The sequence below is a fragment of the Bos mutus genome, chromosome 9 (genome assembly GCF_027580195.1).
Source record: "Bos mutus isolate GX-2022 chromosome 9, NWIPB_WYAK_1.1, whole genome shotgun sequence".
Lineage (NCBI taxonomy): Eukaryota > Metazoa > Chordata > Mammalia > Artiodactyla > Bovidae > Bos > Bos mutus.
In genome coordinates this window covers 41,499,042-41,523,627 of record NC_091625.1, presented here as the reverse complement: position 1 = coordinate 41,523,627, position 24,586 = coordinate 41,499,042, and positions in this window count along the sequence as shown.

Below are 24,586 nucleotides of genomic sequence, written 5' to 3'. Positions count from 1 at the left end.
ATGGATACTAAAATAATATCGTCAGAGTACAGGCTTCACATACTTTTATAAGTGGGAGGCATCTCTGCTTTTCTGCATCCTTTGTTTTCAAAGTCAGAGGCATGGCTAGCTCTGCTGATGGAGGCCAGTGAAGTTGTGACAACTAATGATCAAGCTGAAGCTCCTGTACTCCCAGGAAATGTCTGACTGTGCTTAGGAATGCTGCACATCTCCTTTGATTATGCCTTGGAGCCAGTGTTCCTTTTTCTGGAGGAGCCTTCAAGATCAAGGAGGCATGGTTTCAAGGTCAAGGAGGCATGGTGGAGGCGACACTGGGTCTGGGTCAAAGACCGCCTCCCTTCCTGGGAGACCTTGAGGGCTGGCCAGTTGCCTGGGGTTCTTTGGCCATAAAATGTCGATGGTGATTCCCATGTCTTCTCCTTGGAGTAGCGTGAACAGGGAAATCCAAACAAGATAGCAAGTGAGCCTTCAGTAAGTGTGAATCACCGCCCTTGTTGGAAGGTGTTCTGGATGTACATAATAGAAAACATAATACATGAGCAAAAACAAACAAACAAAAAAAACAGAAAGAAGGCACTGTTGAAAGGATACTGGGAAATCTCTTAGAAACCAGGGTCAGGGAGTGAGCCTGGATGCAGAAATGGGGTCTGGAGAGCTGGAAGCTCACTCCCTCTGGCTCCTCTGCATGTCCATCTGTCTTGACACCCCTCCCTCTCTGCAGGCTGACTTCTGTTGCTCTGGCTTGCAGGCCAAATATGGTCACCCCGTGGCACCTGTGATTACATGCCTCTGTTTAAACCATGAGCCCAGGCTTTTCTCTCACGTCCTCACTTATGGCTCAGCCTGGGCAGGCGATCATGCCTTGTCTGCTAAGTCATGAGTGTGGGCAGGGGTCACACCGATAAACGTCATCCTCTGTCCATCCCTGTTGGCGGACAGGCACCAGGAGAGGTGCCCCCTACAAACATGATGGCAAAATCTAGTGGTCTGATTACATCAGTCAATGGAAGGGTGGCATTTGATTTTAAGAACCTCCTTTTATGTTGTCCTTGTCTCCGCTGTCTTCTGTGAGTCCTGTCCTGTGAGCCCTGTGGAGCCTGGCCCTGGCTGGGAGCTGGGGCCAAGCAAAGTGAACCACGGTGATGCTGGGGGTCCCTCAGAGAGTGGAGCTGGGCTTGTGGGATGCTTTGGGGGCCCAGAAGTCACCCTGCAGCTGAAGTGGGACCAGGCTGTTCTGCTTGTGCTCGGGGAACCCTGTTCATTTCTCACAAAGTGTCTTGCAAATGTGAGTGGGTAAAGGTCATAGGAGGGTTTCCCAGGTGGTACTAGGGGTAAAGAACCCACTTGCCAATGCAGGAGACATAAGAGATATGGGTTCAATCCCTGGGTTGGGAAGATTCCTTGGAGAAAGTCATGGCAACCCACTCCAGTATTCTTGCCTGGAGAATCCCCATGGACAGAGGAGCCTGGTGGGCTGCAGCCCATATGGTCACAAAGAGTCGGACACAACTGAAGCGGCTGAGCATGCACACATGCATAAGTCGTAGGAACCCATTTCAAGCTAGCTTCAGCAGAGTAGGAGACTTTTTCTGGGTTTGCTTTCCTGGATCCCTCTGTCCCATCCCACCTACTGCCCTTTGAGCCATTTCGCTATTTCCCAGCTCTCCACCCAGAGATAGACACGGTGAGTCCTGCGCTGATCTCCTCCCGTGAAAGGACAGTGGGGAAGATGCTGAACTAAGGGCTGCTGACATTTTTCCTCCTTTTCCTTTCATTGCCCATGGTCTGCAATTACTCCTTCCAGTCTTGGCCTTCAAAGCTGTGAGAGGGTGAGCAGGTGTTGAGAGCAACTTTGCTCTTTTTGAGTCAATCTTGTTACGTGGAAAAGGTCCAACTCTCTCGGGGGAGCTGGCAGCTCCTCCAAGGCCAGACCACTGGGCAAGGCTCCCGAGAGCAGTGCTAGCCTGCTCGGTGTCGCAAGGAGCTGGGCCAGGCCTGCTCGCCTCTGCCCCCAGGAGCAGGCCGCTTTTCAAACAGATGTACAGATAATTGACCGTCATAGGTAGACTGCAAAGGTGTACCAGGCTTGCAGAAAAGAGAAAAGAACCCTGAGCTGAGGACACTTCTGCCCCTCAGGTCTGTGCCCTCCTTCCATCTTTCCTCCACCCTCCTGTGCTGTTGGACACGGAGGAGCCAGTAACTTGCCAGGAGGTCTGTTCCACGTGTTGTGGAAGATGCTGGTGGTGGGAAGGGCAAAGGGCAGAAGGGGGGAGGTGTGCAGAAGAGCAGGCCTTACCTGCATCTAAGTGGGCAAACCCACTGCAGGTCCCTGCAGGACTTGAGCCTTAAGGATTAACCCTTAAGAAGCCACCAAGGCAAATAAATACGTGATTACATTCACGGCTAGTTACTTAATAATAATAACCGGCATCTGTTCCTGGCACAGTTCTAATCCGCTTACACTTGTCAGTTCATTTAATCTTCACAGCGCTACAAGGTAGGCACTTCGATTAGCTTCATTTTACAAACAAAGTCGAGGCACAGACTGGTTAAATACTGGGCCCAGTTTCACAGGGCAAATCAGTGACAGAACCAGGATTTGAACACAGATAGTCCTCCTCCAGAGTCACTCCCCCAACTGCTTCCTAGGTTATCGGCCTCTCACGATGCAGGACAGGGTGGAATCAGTCTTTGCTTTAGTGTGCTGTGATCATTTAAAAGATGCTACTAGGGAGAAAACTTATTTTTAAAGTCTAACCATTGGAAAAGCAAGTTTTAGCAACAGAAGGTTTCATGATCCATTCGAAGCTCACCGGTCAGTTTGCATGCCTCCTAACTCCCACAGGAGTAAAACTGGCTGTTCTTGCTGCCATTAGCAGAGAGGAGCCACGCACTTAATGCGCAAGGGGAGGGTGGGCCAGTCCTTATTTAAGCCATGTGATCTGATGGGTGGGGGGCGGTGCTGGAAAGTGAACAAAGCTGGGAATTATTGCACTGCAGCTCACCCTGACGCTTACTGTGATTCTAGAATCTGTGAACATATGGTAACTGCTGGAAGTACCGAATAGCAGTTGGAAACCATAGACTTAAGGAACAAACCGGCTACTCTCTTTCTGTGTGTGTGTGAAAAGAAACACACAATTTTTTAAAATTGAAGTATAGTTGATTTACAATATATTATATTAGTTTCAGGTATAGAACATAGTAGTTAAATATTTTTATAGATTACACTCCATTAAAATTATTAGAAAATATTGGCTATATTCCCCGTACTGTACAATATATCCTTGTAGCTTATTTATGTTATACCTAGTAGTTTTTAACCTCTTAATTCCCTCCACCTCTCTGGCCCTCCCCACTTCCTTCTCCACATTGGTAACCTCTGGTTTGTTCTCTAATATGTGAGTCTGTTTGGTTATATTAATTCACTTGTTTTATTGTTTAGATTCCTCTAGAAGTGATTACATGCAGTATTTGTCTTCCTCTTGTACTACTCCTGCCCTTCACATCTCTTCCCACAGCCCATTTTCACTCCCAAATCTGAAGAAAGTCCAGAACAAACTATTTCCTCACCTTCAATCCATCCCCCACACATCAGTGTGAGAGTTTTCCTTCTCCTTTTCCAGTTTTGGTTGGACCTTAAATTCCTCTTCTTTGTTGTATGGGGCTGGATGGAGAGCTAGAAATGTCGGGATGACAGCTTATTTGAGATCCGTGGTGGCCCTTGGGAATTCAGGCCAAGGGCTGCTTCTCTTGCCAGTTGACGGAGCCCCACTGTGTAGCTAGCAAAACCCACCCCTTCCCCTCCCCTGCCACCTCCCCCCTCCCCCACCTGGTCAGCAACCTTTGCATCTTTCCCCTCTTCTCTGACCTCTTTGGGAGCATCCTGCTGGTGATGTCCATTCCCCGCCTCTGTGCCTGGTGCTGACTCCACTTAGCCTCTGTCTTAGTCTGTTCAAGCTGCTGTAACACCACAGACTGGGTAGCGTATAAACAACAGAAACTTACTTCCCACAGTTCTGGAGGTTGGGAAGTCCAAGATCAAGGTGTCGGAAGATATGGTGTCAGGTGAGGTCCTGCTTCCTGGTTCACAGACAGCTGTGTCTTCTTGCTGCATCCTCTCATGGCAGAAGGGCTGGGGGAGCTGGCTGGTGTCTTTGTTATGAGGGCAAATCCCATTCATGCGGGATTCATTCAACCCCATTCACCCTCACGATCTAATCACCTCCCAGAGGCCCCATCATTTGGGGGAGCTGGGTTTCAACATATGGATTTTGGTGAGGGGGAGACACAAATATTCAATCTATAGCAACCTCTTTCATTGTCTAGTTTACATGTTTGTCTCTCTCTTCTAAACGATAAGATTCTGGAAGGTCTGAACCATGTTTTCTTCATTCACTACCTGCCTTACTCCATCAGCAAGCAGTGCTTGTCGCTCCTGTGTCCACATCCATTCATCTTTGTAGACTTAATGTTGAGCACCCTGCCTTTGACCAAGAAATGAATCCACTGCTATTCAGAGATTTTCCTGTCTTCTGACTCCTCTTTCTCTTCCCCAACCAAGTTGCTTTGGGAACTAAGGGAACTAGCTTCCCCTCCTCTCGTAGTGAGAGAGGTCTGGAAGTCAGTCTCATGGGTGAACTGAGGCTCCCCTAGATGCCTGCTGTTTCACATAACAAATTCTCCCAGAAAAACCAGTTAAGACATTCTGGTCTAACCACATCTCTCTAGAAAGCCCTATACAGAGAGTGCTAGCTTCCTATGTGGTATCCACTCTCTTTCTTTCTTAGAGACAGAGATACAATGTAATTCCAGGTGGCATGTAGTCAGTCAAAGGACTATGATTTTCTGCCTGTTTTGTAGAAGATGAAAGCAGAAATTGTTGGGTGAAACTTCTGGGAAAGACATTCTTGCCCTTCCATCCTACCTGCCTTGTTTGGGGTGTGGATGTGATGGCTGGAGCTGCAAGAACCATATTGAGTTCACAAAGAAGAGACTAAAAGAATCACAAAGACTCGGTCCTAATTTTCTTGATTCTAATTGATTCATAAGCCACTGATCTAATGCCAGTAATTACCCACACTTTCATTTCACATTAAACAATACACAGACCATTGTGTTTAAGTCACTGTAACCAGTCCTATTACTAGCAACTAACAGCAATTTCTAGCTGATACACTGAATTAGATGATAAACTCGAAGGCCTTAGTTACAGGGAGTTGAGCTCTTATAAAGGCACCGTTCTCAGAAATTCTTCCTTTGCTGACAAGCCCTGGTGTCAATACTCTCTGAGTTAAGTGAAATCTTTTTGGTGTTCCCAAATTTAACTTCTTCAGTGAAAGTGAAAAATGAAAGCCGCTGGGCTCCCTCCCTAGAAGCAGTTTTAGGAAAGCAAGTCATCATATCCCTTTGACTCGTGGTCACCTGCGACAGCATCGCCGATTCCATGCCCGCGAGCTACATGTTGAAGTTCTCCAACATCTGGCAGCTGAGCTGCCACTGGCTTTTTTAAGCACAAGTAAAACCAAGCATTCGAATGTTCCCAATTTAGCCTCTGAAGCATTATGTTGGGCGCCTCTACCTTGGTCCACAGCTGCCAGCAATCCAAAGCTCTTTCTTGTACAGACATTTTCAGTTTTTTAAATTTAGGTATTCTCCTCACTCCCAATGGTGGTGAAGTTACCCTGGAGGAATTTTTATAGAGGCAGTCACTGTTGTGTCTTACCAACCAAAGGTGTCTAAAAGGCTTCCCTGGGGCTGGGGTGGTAGGGACGGTCTTTAGAAGAGAGCAGAAAAACCTGCTGAGAAGCTGAAAGTCCTGTGTCCTGTTAATGCTTTATGAAGAACTTGTTCCTCTCTGTAGCCAGGCCCTCATCTCAAGCAGCCAATTTTTTTCCATTTTTTTATGAATTTATTTAGTTTTCATTGAAGGATAATTGCTTCACAATATTGTGTTGATTTCTGCCATCTATCAACATGAATTAGCCATAGGTATACATATATCCCATCCTTCTTGAGCCTCCCTCCTACTTCCCACCCCACCCCACCCCTCTAGGTTGTCACAGAACCGCAGTGTGAGCTCCCGGAGTCATACAGCAAATTCCCACTGGCTGCCTGTTTTACATATGGTAGTGTATGTTTCCGTGCTGCTCTCTCCATTCGTCCCACCCTCTCCTTCCCTGCCCCCGACTCCTGCCATGTCCAAAAGTCTGTTCTCCGTGTCTTCAAGCAGCCAGTTTTAAATGGTAGTCATGCCATAAGGGTGGGGTCAAGGTGGTGGGAATAAAACCCCACCTTCTTTCTCCTTCATGCCTGTGCAGGGTGAGAAGCCAAGTCAGTGGGAGGCAGCACTCCGGAACTGAAGGACTCCATCCTCAAGGGCTGACCATCCCATCTTGTGGACCCCTTCATCTCCAGACGATGCTGCCCAGGACCTGAGGGTTCTTAGACTGCCCTCTCCTTCTGTGCTCTTTCTCTAGTCGTGCTCCAGGTTAGTGCCACAGTCTGTAAGAAGCAAGTGGAATCAGAGAATATCAGCAGCACAAGGGGCTTCAGAGACTGCCTCATCCCACTTTCTAATTTGACATTTGGATAAAACGAAGTCCATGGCAGAGAGATGACAAGTCTCAGGGCACATCACTAATTAGTGACTAGCTTTAGGTCCTGACCCTAGGCTGGCAAGTTTGGCATAGTAATAGATAATAGCAAGAGTGTACACACACACACACACACACACACAAAAACTCTTGTTTAGTTCACTATGTGCATGGTGCTGTTGTAAAATATGTATAGGGTTGTGTGCATATTATCTTTCCCATTTTATGCATAAGGAGTACAAAGCTCAGAGATGTTAAGTGACTTGCCCAAAGTCACAGCTGGTGACTGGCAGAACCAGAACGTGAACTCAGGCAGTCTGGCTCTGCTCTTGACCCCTGCACAGTCCTGACATACTAGCGTGCGGTCTTTACTCACTTATGGTCCAGAGGAAGGATCTCTAATAAATTCCTTGGCCAGAGGATTCCTGGCTTGATATCTTACCCTTAGAGGGACATTTCCCAAAACATGATGGTACAAGGTACTAAAGTAAGGCTTCAACCAAAACTACAGCTAAGCAAGAAATTCCATGGTCAAACAAATGTGCAATGTTGTATTAAAACAAGTTAAACAGAATTGCTTTTACCACAGAACTTCTCAGAGCCTTCCATATGCCAGTGGACACTGTGAATTTTCTAAAAGAGTCTAAAAGCATTTCCTAAACCTTTTGGAACATGGAGCGTTTTTTCATGCATTGATGTCATCACACATCATGTGGCTTCTGGAAAACTCAATCAAGTAAAAAAGGCAAATTTTATTTGATGTATTGTTATGAAAATAGCTTTGACCTCAAGAATGCACTAAAATGGAAAACAACTTTGACTCAAGGATACCCTCCAGGGTTTCCTGGAACACAGTTTGAGAACTGATGTCCTAGCAAATAATATATTAAAAATAAGGCTTGAAGGACAGGATCATGGGCTAAATAGCGTCTTGTCCTCTTGAAGGACAGGAGGAAATCGAATGAAAGAGCATGAATGTGTTTTAAGAATCAGTCTTTCATTCTACTAATTCCTTATTTTCCCTTTTCTTTCTCTTCTCTTCCCTCCTTTTTTCTTTCCATTTAAAAATTCCTCATTGCTCCATAAAGGATTTAAAGTAGCTTACTCTTCCAGTAAGTCAACATTCTTATTGATAGAGCCACATTGCAAAATAAGTAAAGTGTTATTTTAGTGAGGGGGGTGCTATCCCTATCCCCCCAATTCTCCTTGATTTGCACCCCTATAAATCAACCTGAAATTTCTATCATTAGCATTTTGGTTATTTGGGTAAAGCCATGTCTTTCTAGAAAGAGGCTCTGGCTCAGATATAATTTGGATATGGCAGGAAGTGTGACGTGTTGGGCTACACCACCTGAGCCTCTGCACAAGGGGCTCAGTTTAGGGAGCTTTTCCCGAATAAGAATCCTGAGGGATCGGGACTCAGAATGGGGGGCTACTGCTGCGGCTACCCTCAGGGGACCCTAGAAAGTGAGGTACCTGGTGAGAAGTAGCTGCTGTTTTTTAGGGAGATGTCCAAAGGTGCCTTTTATTCATTTAACAGTTTTACCTGGGTTCTGCCCTGGATCCGAGGTCATTGTGTGTTTCTACTAGACCAGAGGTCTTTGAGGGCTTCCCTGGTGGCTCAGACAGTAAAGAATCTGCCTTCAATGCAGGAGACCAGGGTTCGATCCCTGGGTCAGAAAGATCCTCTGGAGAAGGGAATGGCAACCCACTCCAGTATTGTTGCCTGGAGAATCCCATGAACAGAGGAGCCTGGCAAGCTATAGTTCATGGGGTCACAAAGAGTCAAACATGACAGAGTGACTAACACAGGTGTCTTTGAACCTGACCTCAACCTTCAGGACAAAGCCAATGTGACATCCGGGGTAACCCAAACCAGGTGGGAAAAATGAAACATCTGTCCTACTGGGTGACACAGCGTCCTCCTTTGTAACACTGGCCTGTGCAATGTCACCTTGTCCTTTTGCTCACGAGGCAGCTGATCCACAGGAAGATGCCCTGGTGCCCACAGCCTGGGGCCAGATGGAGAATCACCCGGTAGAGGGACACTAAGGGTCCTCCCCGTCCTGAGGGCAGCTCTGCCTTCCTCGCTTCTTTGTCTTTTCCAGCCTTGGGTTTTAGGGCTCCTGCCAGGTGACGCTAGCAGTGAATCACCACCTCTTACACTTGCCACTGCCATGTGCCATATGCCACACTTGAGCCCCGGTGTGTGCCAGGTGAATCCTTAGCTGTTTTCCTGGAGTGGGCTCGCGTGATTGATGTGCTCCTCGTCCAGGCAAACCATCTAACTAAGTGTTTTATAAACAAGAAAACAAATTTATTGGGGGTTTTCCACGTACAATAGTACTACACACTCCTTCAGAAAATACAGATGAGAAAGTGGAAAAGTCACCCACAATCCTGTCACCCAGAGATAAGGACAGCCAGCTCTGGATGTGAACCCCACCTGCCCTACAGACACTCGTGGAAGGTCCCAGGCGGGAGTCATACGTGGCCAGAGTCATGGCCATTCTTCCACCCTCCCTGCCCTCCACGCCCATCCCCATTGCTTTGCAGCAGTGTCTACACTGCAGAAGGGGCTGGGTTTTGTGTGTGGATTCTCTGGCTTAGAGGGTAATGGAGAGGACAGCGTGGAGTCAGGCCCCCTTTCTGTCTCAGGGACGGATGGATCTGATGGGGTGCGAGGGGGGAGGAGCCGGCTCCACAATTCTGAGTAGGATTCAGTGTGTCCCACACAGTGAGGACTCGGGAGTTCAGCTCTGCTCAGGCGAATGAAGGATGTCTGTTCTCCGCCATGTATTGAAGCCACTAATTTCCTCTCGGGACACCCCTGTCATGGAGTGGGGGGCCTCCGGTAGGGATACCAGTCTCTTGCCAAGTGTCTGCCAGTCTAATTCCTGGTTCCTCTGCTCACCCTTGATGCTGCCTTGGTATTCCCTTTAGATCTCCTAATTTGAAGTCTGTATTTAGTCTTTTCTGCCTTAGCACATGCATAATAGTTAAATATGAAATCCAAGACATCATAAACCATCGGCCTCCTGTTTCATATAAAATGCATGAGGAGACATCACCAACATTCACAGGCTCTGATGAATCACCTCAGGTTCTCAACATCTCCCCACCACTCTTTTAAAAAAATTTTTTATTTTGAGTTGGGGGTTTCCCCTGTGGCTCAGTGGCAAAGAATCTGCCTGCACTGCAGAAGCCGCAGGTGATATGGGTCAGGAAGATCCCTGGAGGAGGGCAAGGCAACCCACTCCAATATTCTTGCCTAGAGAATTCCATGGACAGAGGAGCCTGGCAGGCTACAGTCCATGGGGTTGCAAAGAGTCGGACATGACTGAAGCGACTTAGCACAAGCACGCACATAGCCAGTTAACAGTGTATCACTCTGAATTCTTCAGATTAAACAGGAAAAGAGCTGGGAAAAGTTGGGCTCTGCACTGGCCAGCTAGAGCAATCCTCTCTGCTGGCTCAGCCTCTTCACCGGCAGCCCTGCTGGCTCATCTGTTTATTCTGCAATTAGCACTGGAAGGAGACTCACGGGTAAACTTTTGCTTGGGGGCCCAGAATTTATATTTCAGAACTTCTTCCCCTCATTAGAGCACCAGATTCTGTCAGGAGAGTTTGAAAACAATAGCTCTCTGTGCTCTTCCAAAAATGCTCTTGATAATAATCATTGATAATTTCAATATCCACAAATGTGGTCTTTCTAATACTGTCTTCCAGTTCTTCAACTTCTCCTCCTCCCGGTGATCTTATCCTTTATGGCATCTTTAAAAAAATTTTTATATGTCTATCTCATATAGAGTACTGCTTTCATTCATTTTTCAAAATTTTATTGGTAAATAGTTGATTTACCTTGTATTATTTTCAGGTTTACAGCATAATGATTCAGTTTTATATATATATATATATATATATATATATATATATTATATGTGTGTGTGTGTGTATATATACATACATATATATTCATTCTTCTTCAGATTCTTTTCCCATATACGTTATTACAGAATATCGAGTAGGGTTCCCTGTGCAATACAGGAGGTCCTTGTACAGGTTGGTTATCTATTTTATATATTGTAGTGTGTATATTTTAACCCCAAGCTCATAATTTATCCACCCCACCTCACCCCCCTACATTTTTCTTTTTTTTGTTTTTGAAAATCTGTAAATCTATTTTTGTTTTGTAAATAAGTTCATTTATAAAAATTAGATTCCACATATAAGTGATGTCATGATATTTGTCTTTCTCTGGGTGACTTAGTATGATAATCTCTAGGTCCATACAAATTGCTGCAAATGGCATTCTTTCATTCTTTTTTGCTTAGTCGCTCAGTCACGTTCGACTCTTTGTGACCCTATGAACTGTAGCTGGCCAGGCTCCTCTGTCCATGGAATTTTCCAGGCAAGAATACTGGAGTGGGTTGCCATTTCCTTCTCCAGAGGATCTTCCTAATCCAGGGATCGAACCCACATCTTCCGTGTCTCCTGCATTGCAGGCAGATTCTTTACTCACTGAGTCATCTGGGAAGCCACTAGGAAATGACAGTGACACTCTTTAAGTAGGATTTTCTACCAGTTTCATTAGAATTGACCACATATCTCAAAACCTTAACTGGTTGGTCATCCAGATGGCAGATTTAGGAGAGGGCACGCTAGGATGGAACAGGACAGAAACTTGGTCTGCAAAGGGAGGCAGCGAAGCAGCAGCTGAGAGCATGCACTGAGACCCTGTCAGCGGTGGGTTCAAGTCCCTGCTCTGGAATGTTAATGAGATGACCTGAGCATCTTGAGAGCTGAGATGATGTGTGGAAAGCACCGGAACAGCATCTGGGACATAGGCACTGTCGCACACTCACTGTTAAGACTTTTTTTTTTTAAATTAAACATGGCACCGAGAAGTTTTTAAGCACATTCTGGTTTAATAGGCATTTTGACTCTGTAAGGTGGTGTCAGTATCTGTCCTGCAGATGGGAAAGTGGCTCTCTAGGCTACCTGGCCTGTCCCCAGGAGAGGGGATAACACAGGTGTGTCCGTGGAGGGCATGCAGGTGAGTTACCCAAGGTAGGAGGAAAGACAAGAGTCTCCCTTGCCTGCCAGGCTGGAGGTGCAGAAGCTCATTCATCCTTCTCTGGGCACGTGGCTGGTCTCCTCAGAAACTGCTGGGGCAGGTCTGATGGTCAGGGCACTTGGCCCGAGGCCCCAGCATGGGCTGCTCACAGAAGCATGTGACTGGGGGAGGAATGACAAAGTCGGGATTCTTGCTCCAGGTTATTGACGCAGGAGGTGGGAGGGGATGGGGGCACATGGGAAGTTGGTGAAAACATTCCCCTGACTATTCTTTCTCATGGCTGAGTAATGTTCCGTTGTATATATGTACCACATCTTATTTATCCATTCCTCCGTCAATGGATGTTTAGACTGCCTCCGTGTCTTAGCTATTGTGAGTAGTGTTGCAATGAACATAGGGGTACATGTATCTTTTCAAATTATAGTTTTCTCCAGATATATGCCCAGGAGTGGGATTGCTGGATCATCTAGTAGTTCTAGTTTTAGTTTTTTAAAGAAACCTCCCATAGTGATTATACCAATTTACATTCCTGCCAGCAATGTAGGAGGGTTTCTTTTTCTCCATATCCTTTCCAGTATCTGTTATTTGTAGACTCTTTGATGATGGTCATTCTTACCAGCATGAGGTGATACCTCATTGCAGTTTTGATTTGCATTTCTCTGATAATTAGTGACATTAAGCATCTTTTCACATGCCTCTTGGTCATCTGTATGTCTTCTTTGAAGAAATGTCTATTTATATCTTCTACCCATTTTTTTGTTGAGTTTTTGTTTTTGGATATTGAGCTGCATGAGCTGTTTGTATATTTTGGAGATTAAGCCCTTGTTGTTCAGTTTATTTGCAAATATTTTCTCCTGTTCTGTGGGTTGTCTTTTTGTTTTGTTTATGGTTTTCTTTGCTGTGCAAAAGCTTTTAAGTTTAATTAGATCCTGTTTGCTTATTTCTGCTTTTTTTTTTTTTTACTCTAGGAGGTGGAGAAAAAAAGATATTGCTGCAATTTATGTCAAAGAGTGTTTTGCCTGTTTTCCTCTAAGAATTTTATAGTGCCCGGCCTTACATTTAGGTTTTTGATCCATTTTTTAGTTTATTTCTGTATATGGTGTTAGAGAATGTTCTGATTTCATTCTTTTACATTCTGTCCAGTTTTCTCAGCACAACTTATTGAAGAGACTTTTTCTCCATTGTATATTCTTGCCTCCTTCATCATAGTTTAATTGACCATAGGTGTGTGGGTTTATTTGGGGGATTTCTATCTTGTTCCACTGATTCATTATGGTATTTTGGCCACTCATGCCCCTGGCCATGCCCTTGACCTTGCCATTACTAACAGTCGTACTCCCTTCGTAATCTCAATTTCCACCCTCTCATCATAGTTTTCTCCTTGCAGTTCAGGCTTCTGTTCTGTCCAGTGGTTCTTCCACCTCATTGAGATTCACAGTCAATGGACCTATCACCCTTTCACTGTTGCCCACCACCCCCATTGTCACCCACAAGTCCTCACTGCCCTCCTTACCCTCTTAGATTATATGGTTTCTCATTATCACCCTGGCCACTAGTACACATTCAACTCCCTTCCACCTCTTCCTTCATTGCACCTTCTTGGCAAGACCAGAGAGGCCTGGCTGAATCTACCTCTGTCCACTGTGTCTGCACCAGCAAGGCTGAGCATGCCACTGGCTGTGGTTGAACTTCAGGTGGGACCTTGGTGCTGGCCTGGTCCCTCTATTCCATTTCCCTACACCATTATTCTCCCACTCTGTAAGACAATGATTTCCCATTTTCTCCTCCCTTCTCAAACCCTCAGTCTTCCTCCCCCATGCTCACTCTCAGCTGATGACCTTGCTTCCTAGTTCAGGGGGATTATAGAACAATAAACTGACAAGTCCCACCTCCCCACCACCGCACCCACCCACCCATCCTCATCACTGCATGTCTGGTCTGCCTTCCCTGCTGGCACTGGGGTGAATTTCCCAAGCTTCCATCAGCAGTACTCAAAGTGTGGTCCTTGCTCCTGACTGGCAGTATCAGCATCTCTGGGAGGTGATCGGAACTACCAATTCTCCAGCCCACTCCAGACCTGCTGAATCAGAATTTGTGGGGTAGAGCCTGGGAACTGTCTCTCCAAGTGATTCTTCAGGACAATGAAATTTAAGAAGCACTTAGCTAGAACCCTTTCTCTCTCACCTGCTCAGGAATATCCCCTGGGGTGGCTCCCTCTCTCTTTTGCACCATCGCACTTTTTCTTCTTTTGGATAGATAAATTTCCGTTCCATCCTGTATATAGGCTGGATACAAAACACACAACCTCTCTTGATTCCAAATCCCACTTTAGCTACCACCCCATTTCTCTACTTCCTTCTTTCTCTTAACATCCCCTCCATCAGTCTTTTGCTCCCACCATCCCCTAAAATGAACTTGCTAAGGCCATTTTGGCAGAAACTGGCTATATGGTCACCCAACTGTTTCTTCTTTCAGGAGACACAACTAACTGACATTTCTCAATATCTGTGCATGTAAATAAGCCCAGATGACTAGTTCTTGGTATGGGAGCATGAACCTTCAGGCTGAGGCATTTGAGCAAGGGTGTGCTTCGACATGGACTGTCCCTTCCCTTCTCTACAATAATGATCCCCACGTTTATATCTCTAGCCTGGACCTAAGACTTGCTTATCCAACTGCCTACAAGGCATCTCCATTCGGCATCCACTAGACATCTCAATGGGGCTTCCTAGGTGGTGCTAGTGGCAAAGAACCTGCCTGCCAATGTAGGAGACACAAGAGACACAGGTTCAATCCCTGGGTCAGGAAGATCCCCTGGAGGAGGGCCTGGCAACCCACTCCAGTATCCTTGCCTAGAGAATCCCAAGGACAGAGGAGCCTGGAGGGATATGGTCCATAGGGTTGCCAAGAATCAGGCATGACTGAAGTGACTTCACATGCATGCACACATCCAACGCACCATGTCCCGCACCAGACTCCTGGTGCCTTTAGTCACCTTTCACCATCGTCTTCTCCTTCTTGATAAAATGTTAACTCTGTCCTCCCAGATGCTTAAGTCAAAACAATGGACTAATCCTTATTTCCCACATCCCATTATTATCAGTTCCTACAGATCTTACCTAAAAAACACCGTGAGCCTCATCTCACCCTTGTGTAGGTGCTGTCTGGGTTCCAGCCACCGCTGTCTTCTCTTGCTGACACTCTTGCCATATCCTCCTAATTCTCTTCCTGCTCACATTCTGCCTGTCTCCATGTTGTTCTCAATAGAACATCTAGGATGATCTTTAGACCCAGAAATCAGAGTATCTTACTTTTCCAGTCTCGCCCTGCCCCCAGATCACTCAGAATTAAAACCTAAGCCCTTGAAATGGCTCTCAGGCCCCACATGGACTGGCTCCCATCACCTTTCTGACTTCATCTCTTCTGACTCTCTCCTTGGTTGGCTCCCCTCCTGTAACACTATCTTCTTTGCTGTTTGAAGCATATTCTTGCCTGGAATACACTTGCTCAGATAGTCACAGCCCACTCTCGCACTTCCTCTAAACCTGCAGTCAAATTTACTTCCACAGCGTGGCCTTCCCCGATATAAACTTATGCCCACCCACCCCTGTACTCCCTGTGCCTCTTAGCACTTTATACCACCTGGCAGACTAGACATAGGCTTATTTTTTGTTTGCCTATTCTTACCAGAATGTAAGGAGAACAGACCATCTTCTTTATTCTGTGTCCCCAGAACACAGAACAATGTTAGGTGCACAGTAGGTACTCAAAAAAACATCTGAAATGAATGAAAGAAGGAATAGCTAAATGGACCAGCCTTGTTGGGCCCAGGAGAGGAAGCAAGTCTCACCAGTTGAGTTTTTTTAATAATTAAATTTATTTTTAATTGAAAGATAATTGCTCTATAATATTGTGTTGGTTTGTGCAGAACATCAACATGAACCACCCATAGGTATACCTATGTCCCCTCCCTCTTGAACCTCCCACCTCCCTCCCCATCCCACCCCACTAGGATGTTACCAAGTCCCGGTTTGAATTCCCTGAGTAACAGCAAATTCCCACTGGCTGTCTCTTTTACATATGGCACATGTGTGCCTTATTCCTGGTGAATGAGAGTCCTTTCTTGCTCTCCTTGTGAATTTTGTCACAAGGATCTTGTCTTCAAAGCCTCTCGTGTACCCTGTTTTGAACTGCCTGGGAGACTTGTCTCCTCCTGATGGAGTTGGCCTCTTAGACACCCTTGGTGACATCGGACATGAGTCCCCAGCACAGCCTTTGCTCGTGAGGCTCCGGGGCCCTGTTTGACACTGCAGGGTCCTGCCACGCACTCACTGAGGTCTGCCCAGCAGCGCAGTGGACAGCACCAGGTTCTACTTGTGTGAAAGTGCAGACAAGTCATCATGACAACTTCGAAAGAGAGGAGGGAGGTTTGAAGGCCCTTTCAGTCACAGGATTCTCGAGGAGAGATGAGCAAGACTGGGCAGGCAGCTTGGAGGTGCTGCTTCCTGCTCCTCCCCACTCTCTGACACTGTCTCTGGGAAAGGTTGTTGGAACCAGCAAACACACAGCTTTGTTGATGAAAAGCCTGTTTATTCCTAGTACACTGGACACTTTGTTCAAGAATAGTTCATCCATTTGAAAATATTGCCCTTGTAATGGTGCCAAGGTCATTCTCTGCTGGGGTTATCAGCAGAGTACGTGCCAGCTCTGCCTGGGGTATTTTAATAGGTGTATCGTTTCCCTGCCAAAGTGACTAAAGAACATTACATAGTTAATTTGTATTCAGTGCTCTCCCTGCATGCATTCTTAATATTCAGTTTTTACTGGGAATTTAAGAGGGAAAAAAAAAAGAGAAAGAAATGAATAAATAGGTTAGGATACAATGAACTGCTTTAAAAAAGGAATTTTAAGTGGTTCTGACTCATTTTGGAGTTCTGTACCCATTTGATAATAACAATATACTTTGCAAAGCATTGGAGAGTTTTCAAAAAATTTTTATATTCATTCTCTCCTTTGATGCTCAAATTTACCCTGAAAGGAAGGATGCTGTGTCCTCTATTTTAAATGAGAAAACTGAGGCTCAGGAGGGTGAAATGGCTTGCCTCAAAGTCAAAGAATTAAACATGATGGAATGAGCGTTAGGATCCCAGTCTTAGTGCCTAGGTCATAGCTGTCGAGGTGATATAGGCTGGGTGATACAGGCAGGTCCATGGAGGAGGCAGGTCTAGCTGGGTTTGATCAGAGACCCTTGAAGTCTAGAAGTGAATGCAAATGGAGAGCAACTTTGTCAGTAGCTCTGGCCTTTTGAGTCAGCCAACACAAGGTAATGAACACAGTTTCTCACCCTGAAAACCACGTGGAGATTCTATCTGCAGAGTGGCTGATGAGCACGAAGCAGGTGTGGCAGGACCTGGGGGAGAAAAGCATCCCTTGCAGCTGCCCCATGGCCCTCTGGGGAAATCTCCACCCTGGGCTTCAGGAGACCAGAATTCCAGTGCCAGTTCCACAGGGCATAGGTCTATTGCCTGACCTCGGGCAAACCCCATGTAAGATAGAGTCTGTCACCTCGGCTCACCCCTTGGTAGAGACAGTCGGCTTCCATTGGAATGTAGCCATGGATGACACAAAGAAATACAAAGCAGGTCCACAAGCTTGTGATTGCCACAAAGCTGAAGAGTGTAGCTAATGTCAAAGAACAGATCAGTTTTCTAGGTCTTGAGACTAGTTGGAACATCAGGATGGACCCTCTAAGGTAAATGGACAGAACTCTCCTTGGGTTTAACAAAAATTGCATCAGGAGCAACATTCATTATTGATCGACATCAGTCCCACTCTTAGAAAGTGAAAGGCACATGTTTGGACTGGAGAAGATTTATGAGTTTTAGTTGACCAGAGGCTCAGTGTGACTGGGGATGACAAACACATTAGTACAACCACGGACTCTATTGACAGAGGTGTAGGGCCTAGGAAGACTCACCTTGAACTTGCATGCACAGTCAAATGAACATGGGCCTCCATAACAACGCTCTTCAAGAGGGTCATTGACAAGCTGGAGGCAGGGTAAGTGGAGAAGAAATCAAGGTCTATGTCAGGGCCCTATAAGGAGCTTCCCTGGAGGATCAGATGGTAGAGAATCCACCTGCAATGCAAGAGACTTGGGTTCCATTCCTAGGTCGGGAAGATCTCCTGGAGAAGGAAATAGCAATCCACTCCAGTTTTCTTGCCTGGAGAATTCTATAGACAGAGGAGACTTGTGGGCTACTAGCGGGCTACAGTCCACAGGGTTGCAAAGAGTCGGATATGACTGACTGCTTAACACTTTCATATGGCCTGTAAAGGAGAATACTCACTGGAGTGACATGATAGTGGTCGTCACATACTTAAATGATCAGGAGGATGTGGAAGTGCATAATCTACATGGAGAGCTGCAGGGCTGGAATGAAAACCAGGTTAGTGAATGAAAACCAGAGGGATGCAGAGTTTAGATGTAAAAATGGGGGCTGGAGGCCTTACGAAGTGGTGAGTTCCTGCCCATCAGCTGTGCAGCAGCCTGACCTTCTGATGGGGGGTTCCTGCCCCGTGTGGAATTGGTGCTGGGAGATGCCTCCAGTGATGTGGGAAATGAGAGAATGCATGTGATGCAAACTCTACATGCTCTGTGAGTGTAAGTTCGTTCTGCTTGAGGAGATGGGGTCACGCCCGGGCCTTCCTTCATCAATGCTTTCCACTGTCTTGGGCAGGAGTAGAAGCTCTCCTCTAGTTTAGGATCCGTCTCTAGACTCTGCCCCTCCTCTGAATAGGCATGGAGACCAGAATGTTGCTTTGCCAAGGTTTTTGAGTGTGTTATATTTCCATTTCCCACCTGGGGACATTGAAGTAGTAGCAAAGACTTCAGGGTAGGGGAGGAATTCTGAGAAAGCTCCAGACAAGGCTCACCCCTTGGGAGGGAGTCTGTTCTAAGCAAGTCAAATTAGCTGGAAGCTCTGTGAGCCTGGCTTTACTGGGTTATCTTTTTTTCCCTTTTGGATCTACAGAATTAAGGTTGAGGTTTTTCTCTTTTCTGTTTCTTTTTAGAGGTTTCTGGGTTACCTAATAGATCAGCTGAACAAATCTGGAGAAATTTATCTTTCAAACAGAACTACTATTCAGGTGCTGAGTAATGAACTCTGTATCCGTGAAGGTAATTGACAAAATGAAGCTCTTAGGCTTGAGAACACTGTGGAAATGAAGCCCACAGCTTCAGGCATGAAACCAGATGGGATTTTGACTGAGGAACTTTCCTGAAGGGTGACTTTGCATTTTGCATCTGTGGTGTGCCCACCTCTGCTGTTCGTTCCTCATATCTGGACACCCTCCCCTACCCCATACCCCTTGCGCTAAGAATCACTACAGCCCCTAGCCAACCACAGGAGATAGTCCCAAACCAAAAGTCCTTGCCGCACCCTGGACCTGGGAGGAACCCCTGTACAAAGTGGGCTGGGTTAAGCAAAGACTCTCTCCTGGAAAATGGCGTTAGGCCTGGCCAGTCAGGTGGTCAGCGGCTGGCTGGAGCTGGGCTTGAGATAGGGGGGCAGAGTTGAAGCAGCCATTGTCTGACGTGTGCTTTCAATCAAACAAAAACATCCTGTTCAGTTACCATAACTAAGAGAGAGGCTATGTGGCTGTGGGTGCCTGGCATCTCCCTCCTTCGCCTCAACAACTGTGATCTCCCTGGGACAAGATTGCTCACAGTGGATCTATTTTCACAGATTCCACCACTATGAAAACCAGGATGCTGTTTGTATTTATTAGGCTATTTGGGATTAAAAGTAGTGGGTTGTTTTAAGTGCAGAGTAGTGGTCATGAGCAGGGGTTAGAATCTTGACTTGTGTAGCATTTGAAACATGCTGTTCTCTAAGTCTTTTTGAAAAAAGGTACAAGTAGGCCATGGGCTGTACTTGTAACTGTTTTCACCAGTCTCCCAAAAGTGCCTTTCAGATATTATAAATGATGGTCATGCTTATAAGGTTGAAACATTATTTTAAATCAAGGACTAAAGCCTTATTACTTTTGTAAAAGACTAAAACTCATTCTGGAAGAAAAGCAAAGATCTTTCATAATTTTAATGACAAGTGCAATTTTAAAGCAATTGCATTTGGCCTTGACAGATAGAGACTTGAAAAACAAAGACATAACAAATTAGAGGCTTTCTTTCTTATGTTAAATAGAAGTTACACAGTGGCATCCAGGGCTTGGTATGATGGCTTCACAGTGCCACGAGGAACTCAGCTTCCTTCCATCTGCCATCTTTAGCATGGTTTCCAACCTTGTGGTCATCAGAAGGCTGCTGGAGCTCCAGCCATCAGCTCCATATTGGAAGTGGGGAAAAAAGGAAAAGTCCAAGAGCAAAATGTACACACCAGTTGGTTGGGGCCTGTCCAAGACTTTCTACTTATGTCTCATTGGCTAGGTTTAGTTCCATAGTCATCTGGCAAGGGAAACTGGAATATGGAAATATTGAGTCAGGCTCACTAATGCTTCAGTCAAAAGTAGAGTTTCATTAGTAAGGGAAACATTGGGAGGTCATCTGTCTAATGGTCTGTGCTCCACAGAAAGGAAAAGTTTCTATAAGACATTCTATTGGCTTAACGTTTTATAGTCAAAACCTATAGAATTCCGTATAAATTTTTCATTAAAGAAACCACTTCATGTTGTAAGTCTCTGATAGAGTTTTCACAGCTGACCTACCATCACTTCAAACTAAAGCCACTCACTGAACTCTTAATCATCTCACTCAATTGTCCCTGTGTCTGCTAGTTCCCCAGACCCAAATCAGAGTTTACTTAGTTACTGTTTATCCTTCATGTTCAACCAGTCACAAATTTTAGCTGTCTCCTCTCCAGGCCACCTCTTAAAGTCTATCTGTTCCTTTCCACCTGGACCATCAGCTCAACAGAGCATCCCTGAAGCCAGCTGCTGTGCTAGGCTCTGCAAATGCAATGATCATTAAAACATTTGGTCTTTTACCTTCAGTCCTGGGTTAGGCACCCCCGCCAGGCTAAGAGCTGATCTTCCTGATTCCTGGTCCACTCATTCCTGCACACACAACCCTTGTTCAGACGCTGTCCCATTCCTCCTGCAGAGTGCAGTCAAAATCTGTTTTCTGAAAGCCTTTGAAGCCTTGGACTTGACAGTGCCCCTTGTGACTGTGCTGTGTTTGTTGGCCGTGTGGAAGGACGGTGGATTCTAGAAAGATCTCTGTTCAGCCATTTCCTGGCATTGTGATCTTGGACAAAATCTCTGGCTCCGAGTGGTGCATGGCAACAGTGGTGTGTAGCAGTGAACACTTGAGTGGGCTTGTCAGAACCAGGAACAGTGAGGAAATCTAAAATAACCTTCTGTCTTAAAAAGGTACTTGACTCCCTTTGGATCAATTCAAAGAGGCTTCAATGACTCTTAAGAGGATTAGGCCAGAGGGCTTCAGTGCAACTTTTGTGCTTTTGTTCCCTAGGTGGAAACCCTTGGCAAGTGACACGCACAAACAATACTTGGGGTGGAATAAGAGCTTCATAATCATCTGTATGAGGCCCATAATACAATTCAGCATCTCTTAAGAGCTTCAGAGTCTATAAACATTTTCAAAATATTTCATTTAGCCTTCACAATCACTGAAATGCTTGAGGGGGAAAAAAAAAAACACATTTTAAGATTTCTCTAGCAGAAGCATCACCCGCAATCTCAACAGTCATTTAAAAGGATTTAGTCTCCAGACCTGTCACCCTCTTACTCGCCCTCATTTATACTACTCTTTTTAGAGCTATTGCCTGGAAAGAGGTGAAGTGGATATCATTAGCTCCATCTGCAACTGTGGAAATTGAGAGAGTAGTGAAGTGACTTTTTCAGAATCACAGCAGTAAATGGTAGAATGATGAAGCTCAGTCTGATCTTCTGATTCTTGTTCTGTTGAGGAGGTAAGGAGAGAGACAGAAAATGGAGACAATGAAGAAATGGAAACCATCTCCTCCTCCTCCTCCTCCTATCTCAACTCTTGCTAAGACTTCAGAATGATAGGAAGAAGAGAGCACATGAGGAGGGACATGCCAGGGACAAAACAGCTCAGTGTGTTTTGTGGGGAGGATGGGTATAGAGCAGGTGGCAGTGTGAGGAGAATAGGATCATGATCCAAGAAGCAGGATCCTGGAAATAGCCTTGGAGGACCAGAGCAGAGAGACACTGTTCTTTCGGGTACCTTCAGATGATGTGTGTTTAGAGACCGGATTTGGCAGGTGGATATTTGTCCTTTTAGTTGTCAAGCATTTGTTCACTTTTCTCCTGCTAACCACAACCTAAATTCCTACTTGGAAACTACCACTAACCCTGTTCTCAACCTATGGGTCTCTGGAGGAGCTAAATTGACCCCTGGCCCAGGAATCAAAAACCTGACCTGGGCCTAAGCTAATCACTGCACCAGATTTCCTTAGGCAATGTGATTTGTTTAGCGATCCAGTTAGAGCCAATGCGACTTTCCCAATACTCTAGGACAAAGACCCACTTTCTGCCGGGTGTGGACCCGGAAGTGTGTAGTTCTGGGAGTTGCTGACAGTTATCTGATGGACATGAGCTTCAGAATGGCTTCAACATTCAACAAGAAGTGAGCAGAGAGATGGAGGTAAAATTGGATCTTGATAAACTTCATTCAAAATCCTGTTTGTAACAACCTTCTCCCTGAAAACTTCAGTTACAGGAGCCAACACTTCGTGGTCATTGCTGCATAACCCACTTGGCGTACGTCTTTTCTCAACTGTGGTCAGATGGACCAAGTTTCACAAAGTCATACTTTAACTTTATATTAACTATTGGCAGAGTCAAGGTTTGTCACATAAACTTCTTCTAAGGAATCTCTTTTTTCATAGAAAATTGGGAAGATTTGCAAAGTGTTTCTGCTTCTGGCTCCAGGGAGTGGCAGATACCAGACTATCCTCCTGTCAAAAGCAACCATAAAATCTATACTTATAAACACTGTTGTCTGACAACATGGAGAAACATCAAGGCAGCCAGGATTGTAGGGGATTATCTGTGAGAGAATGAAATACAGTTCCAATCAAATGCCCAGATTTTGGTGAAAATTGATGAGCTAATTTTAAAATTTATATGGAAAGGCAGAAGGCCAAGAATAGCAAAAACTATACTGAAGAAGAAAAAACATTTTTGAACACTACCAAATATGAAGCCTTATATTAAAACTACAGTAATTCAAACATAACATCTCAACTATAGAAAAATAGATCAAAATGGTGAGTGACTCAGAGAGAGCAAGTATATAGGCAGAGAGCAGTTAGAAATCTGTTTCAGTGATACAGCTGAGAGATGGCAATACTTACTAGGTGTCAGATGTCATTTTAAATGCTATACCTGGATGATGACAAATGGGATGGGAACAACTATATTACTTTGAGAGCTATTAAGGAGGTAAAATATGGAGTATTTGATGATTTGATAATTTAGGAGTGATGAAAGAGAATTCATGATAACTTCATGTTCGTGGCTTAGTTATAAATGGATGGTGACACCCATCACTGGGTTAAGGTACATGGTTCAGAAGCATGTTTTGGTAGAAGGGGTAAAATAATTAGGATTTGGGCACTTTAGAGTCATAGGTCTGAGGATGAGGAGAGACATCAAAGGACATATAGATTTGGGAGCTACCAGATGGATGGGACATGTGTATTATGCACCCTCACACATTTTGTTGACACCACTGCCTCTTGGACCCTCAACCAAATGCTCTAAATGGGGTCATCACCAGGTGATTGAATATACTTGCATTTGGGTGATTATGCCAGACCGTCCTCCTTGGCTGCCACCTCACTGTCATGTCAAATGGCAGCATGTTGTAGATTCTGGCTCCTCCCACCCCTTCCAGACTTGGATGAAATGGCTTACTAGCTCATGGGGCCTGGCATTCTAAACGAAGTGTTGTATAGGGGAAGCAAAGCAATAGTAACGGGTGCGAGGTTAGTGTGGGGACAGCAAAGGTAACAGTCGTAGGATCAGGGCGAGAGAAAACACTGCATCCTTTCAGAGTAAATGTTAGCAAAAGATACGTAATCCTTATGTCAAGGAAGAAAGAAACCATGGGAGATTTAAGGAAAAAGCCAATATAGATGAAACCAGGGAGCCCACCCAGCACATGGAAAATTAAACAGGAGGCAAGTTACAATCTCCTAATGACTCTGAGCTTTATGTTGTATGACTTTATTCAAAAATTTTGTCCTTATGATTTGTGGATATTTCGGGAAATGGAATAATCTTATATTTGCTATTAGTTAATAACCAACATATTTCACTTTTTTCAATTTAGCTGTCATTACTTACAAAGTACCACAACAACTATCACTACAATTTTGTTTCTGATACTGATAGCTAGTGTATCCACAAGCAACTATATGTAAGTCTGTGAATATGGGTGTGATTGTTTGTGATGTTTTCGAGACAGAGAAAATGAGAATGAGAGACAGAGATAAGAGACAGACCCAGTGATGAGCAGTGAAAATGTAGTGGATTTAAAACAAATCTGTAAATTCTTTGATACTTCTTCCATTGAGAGGGAGGGTGAATATTCCCTCCCCTTGAATCTGGGCCTTAGTGTTTTGTTGACCAATTGTAATGACTGGTTGGCCAATGGAGTAAGGCCAAGATTACACTCTATGTTTTCTGGTACGAGGTTACAGGGGCAGCATACATCTGCCTGATTCTCTAGCAATATTTAATAAAACTGGAAATTGCTTTTTAAATAATAACAAATCTAAAAATCATCATTTGGAGAATTTAAACTTTCCATTTCCTCTTTGATCAAAGAGGAAATTAGAAAGCATAGAAAATCTACAAAGTAATGGTAACACATATGTGACATATTAGAACCTATGGTATATAG